The sequence below is a fragment of the Physeter macrocephalus genome, unplaced genomic scaffold (assembly GCF_002837175.3).
Source record: "Physeter macrocephalus isolate SW-GA unplaced genomic scaffold, ASM283717v5 random_474, whole genome shotgun sequence".
Lineage (NCBI taxonomy): Eukaryota > Metazoa > Chordata > Mammalia > Artiodactyla > Physeteridae > Physeter > Physeter macrocephalus.
Window position 1 is genome coordinate 41,795 of NW_021145761.1, and position 4,435 is coordinate 46,229.

The 4,435-nt window shown below is 54.3% G+C and overlaps 1 protein-coding gene across 2 annotated transcripts in view; it reads right to left on the reverse strand.

Moving 5' to 3' along the window:
* The window catches only part of NUTF2 (nuclear transport factor 2), a 19,042-nt gene extending 15,194 nt beyond the window's left edge, over positions 1–3,848 (reverse strand). Inside the window, exon 1 of one of the 2 annotated variants that reach the window (XM_007125921.3) lies at positions 3,743–3,848. The gene's annotated coding sequence lies outside the window, so the exon portion shown is untranslated. Of the gene's footprint in view, positions 1–3,270; positions 3,361–3,742 lie in introns of those variants that run through there. The other variant, XM_028485596.2, reaches the window with a different exon arrangement.
* Positions 3,849–4,435: the final 587 nt, after the last annotated feature.

A 4,435-nucleotide genomic window follows, 5' to 3' on the forward strand; every position in this document is an offset into this window, starting at 1 on the left:
ATATATGATGGAATATTACTCAGCCATAAAAAGGAACGAAATTGGGTCATTTGTAGAGACGTGGATGGACCTAGACACTGTCATACAGAGTGAAGTACGCCAGAAAGAGAAAAACAAATATCGTATATTAACACATACATGTGGAACCTAGAAAAATGGTACAGATAAACCAGTTTGAAGGGCAGAAATAGAGACACAGATGTAGAGAACAAACGTATGGACACCAAGAGGGAAAAGTGGCGGGGCGGGGGGTGGTGGTGGTGGTGGTGGGATGAATTGGGAGATTGGGATTGACATGTATACCACTAATATGTATAAAATAGATAACTAAAAAGAACCTGCAGTATAGAAAAATAAAATTAAAGAAAATAAAAAAGGAGGCCCATCTGGAGGTTCAGCTCAACCCCAGCACACAGAAATCCTGCCCAACTTTCAATGTCCATCCTGTGGAAAACTTTTTTGGATCCACTCCCCTCTCTCCAAAAGGACTATTCCCTTTCACTTCTAGGGAGAGAACCTCTGTCTGACTCTGGGAAGATGTCCTGATATACATCACTCCAGGAACACTGGGCACTTGAATAAGTGACCTGAGAGGGTCTCAAAAGAGACAGAAACCACAAATCCAGGTTCCAGGCAGGGAATAAGGCCACAGACCACAGAATGCTGGTAAGATTCTCAGGCACCAGGAGAACACCCAGCAGAGACCCCTGAGGGATGGAGAAGCTACCAATAGAAGACAGCTGCTAGACTCAACAGTCACAGCAATTTGGAGTGGTGACAGCCAAGTTTCTCAAGGGACCCCAGACTTTCCTGGCCCCAACATCCTGAAGTACACCTTGTTCTGTGGTTTCTCCAGGCACTGGAGAGGAAAGTGGGCTCACTAACAGACGTTCCTCTCTGGTGCTCTAATCATTCAGAAGCCCCCTCTTTTACAAAGGGCCAAGAGCCCCTTGTGGGTCCCTTCAACTTAGCCCTCAGCACATAAGAGCAACATTACCTCTGTCTCTTCCACTACTGTGACATCCTTTCCCCAGCACCAGGACTTGGTAGGATTCATTATTCTACCTCCAGCCTCAGCCCAGTGGGCTGACATATAGAAAGCGCTGCAAGAATGGTTCCTGAATAAAATGGATCATTGGTGTAAAAGGAGAAAAAAAATAACTTCAAGCAAGATACTAAAGCCTCAGTAAGGGTATTCCAGAATTTTTTGATATAAGGTGCCTTCCAGTTCTAAAATTTGAGAATTCTTTCACTTAAATCATTCTTTCCATCCCAACCCACCAACTGCAAAGACAGCAGAATAAAATGAAACGTGGCTCAGAGAGGAGAGGTGGGCTCCATGCACTAAGGGACCTAGTTGAGCTGGCTGAGAACCCAGCATCCTCACAGCCTGCCCCCTTGCTTACGCAGCCATATCCTGACTATCCCATGCCAGGCCCCACACCCCAAGTCAGCCCTACATGAATAGAGGGTGCAGACTGATTCTGGAGAACCTCAGGGTTCTTCTCGTATCTCTGAGCTCTGAGACACAGATAGCCTGCCAAATTCCAGAAAGGTCAAGGATTTATGGGGGTCAGGATGCCTAGCAATGCCTAGATGACCCCAGACACAGAAGTTATAAGGAACTTAATGATTGGAATGAGAGGGAGGGACCTGAATTCCTCCTGTTCCCAAGTAACCTTTGTTCCTTTTTCCCAAGGAACAGTAGCATTTTGACCTTGAAGAAAACCCTTGTTTTCAAGTCACCTAGGGCTTTGCAATGTGTGAACTAATCCACAGCCATAAAGCCTAATTCACCTGACACCAGTGTCCTAGAAAGAACCAACCCAGACAATCTCAAGGTCTTGGAACAACTACTTATAGCACTAAGAGATCCAATCACACTGATCCTATTTGTGCCCTGTGGGTGGTCCCTCCTTGCTGCCCACCTCCACTGGCAAACCAGGCCTCTCCTGAGTCTGCTGAATGAACCTGACTCCCATGTGCTCGTGGGCTAGGATGTGGACTAGGAGCTTGAGTCCAGAGAGAACGCAGTCCCTGGTGACAAGATCTGGACAGAACCTTCCTTGCCTGTCCTCCTTAACCAGGGAGAATGCAATTCAACTGCAGGAAAACTTCCAAGGTTAGAGTTCAATGACCAGAAAAATATTACCTGGGGAAATACTCAAGGAAAAAAAATTCCAAGGATGGTGGCTTCCTGCATCACAGGCCTAACTCAACTCTCCTAAAAGAACTGCATGCTGCTGAGGCCACGTCTGCAGAGACTTAGCTGCTTCTTTATCCCTTTAAGAACTGTGGCTCAGAAGCTACACTGGGGTCAGAGGAATCAAGGCTTAACGAACTGTCTCTTCTCCATATCCCATGGTCTTCTCTGGACTTGTCCCTTAATTTTATCACCAATCAGGAGTGCCTTTACAAAGCCTGCTAGAAGACTACTCTATGGCTAGATACTTCCCTACTCCCAGAAATCAATGGAGTCCTTGGAGCCATCACTAAAGGCAATTTCCCAAGGCCCAACCAGCTTCCTGCCTGTTCATAGGTCACTCAGTTGTTGGAAAGTGAGCAGGCAGGTGAGGGAAGCCTGACTTTCTGCAGCCTCCAGCTCTAGTGCTGCCACTCAGGCTTCAGAAGGGCCTCACAGAGCATGAATCTGAGCCCCACAGCCCAGATGTGCCCCATGCCCAATGTCGCTTGCAGCCCAGCCTCTTGTTTGGCACTAGGCTAAGGGACCTCAGACCTGGATTCTAATTTCCCCTCCATTAAACCCCACCTTACCGTTACCATTCTTATCGAATCATCCTCCTCTGTGGGAAAAGGGCAGATGACTCTGGGAGGGGCAGAAGTGAGGATTAGGCTGTGCTGAAGAGATCTAACGATGTGTTGGAGGCTCACACATTCAGCCTTACCTCCTTGGCTTCCTCCCTCCCTTCCCTCCCTCCACTGACGCGGCCGGCCAACCCACCCACGGCTGGGGCCTGATCACTGACAGAGGGAAGGGCGGGGACTGAGCCTACGAGTCCGGAGCCGCCTCATCTCATCAGGCCAGATCCTCCAAGACTGGCCGGGGGTGAAGTCCCACGTGGAACCCCCCTCCCTACCCCAGATTCCCTGACCCTGGCCTCGATGCAGGAGAATCTGAGTTCCAGGGTGGGAGATAGGTTTTGTGCACTCTCAGCGGGCAGACAAGCAAGGGAACGTTCACCTACATCCCAGCCGAGCTATGGTTGAGAACCGGGTGAGGGTAGGGCTGCGGCAGGCGGGCGCCCTTACCCAGTGCTGACTCCGGAGCGGGCCGGGTGGCACTTGCCCATTCCCGGATCCTTGGCAGGCGGGCGGCAGGACGTGTGGCTGGGGTCCGCCCGCCAGCCTGCCTGCAGAGTTTGCAGGACTCGGGCAGGCCGGGCTAGGCCAGACGGGGCGGGGCCCGGAGAGCCCCATCCGGGTGGTCCAGAACAGAGAAAAAGGCCTGGCCCCGGCGCGGTCCGGTGTGCCCGCCACGGGCACGGTACGCCTGAAATGGGTTCCTGGCTGTCTCTCTCTGTGTTCCCCCCGGCCGCCGCCTCAGAGGACCGACGGGAGGCGGAGCCGCGCGCGACACATGGCCCCGGCCCCGCGCGGCTTCGGGCCGCCGGGGGGGGGAGGGGAGGGGCGGCCCTGGGACTCGCAGCTGAGGCTCCAGGCGACCCGGAGCGCGGCTCCTGCGGCCCAGCCCCCGCCCCAGCGCGCTGGCCCCGACACTCACCCGAGGGGCTGGCACGATGGCTGCAGCGGCGGCGGCAACCCAGCGCGGTCTGCGACCGACTGTCCCTTCCCCCCTGCCTTCCCTTGCCACCCCGCTGCACTCTGGGAAACGCAGTTCCCCCCGTTCTCCTTTTTGGCTTAGGTGCGCCAGGAGAAAACTACAGTTCCCGACGTCCTATGCGCCGAGGCCCAGACACGGCCCGCAGCGCGGGAGGGGAGACTAAGTCAAGGAGCGAGGCCGCCGAGGCGAGCCCCTGAGAATTGTGGTCTAGCGGAAGCCTCTGGAACACCCGAGCTTGGCGCCAGGCGGGGGTCAGGGCTCAGTTATCGCCAAGTCCCAGCTGGTCCGGCCCAGCTCTGGTTGCGCGGCCGTTCGGTGTTGGCCCCGCCTCCGTGGGAGCTCGGCCTGGCCCCAAACTGGCCTAGCCGCCCCTCCCTGGGCCCCTGAGCTGTTTCCGCTCGCAAAGCCCCCTCCCCTTTGGTGCTCTGGCCGCCCCTGCAGCTCTTCCGAGTGTTGCTCTAAGGCCACCCGGGGCGGAACGCACAGCTTTGTTTGTCCCAACATTCTTGCACCCTGCCCGGTGCTAGTCGGACCCAAAGCTGGTTTTAAGCAGGCGAGGCTTTTCTTGGGCTGGAGACAAGATTACTTTTTAGATTTCTGCAGTTAGGGTCTACGAGACAGTCTCACAAGTTT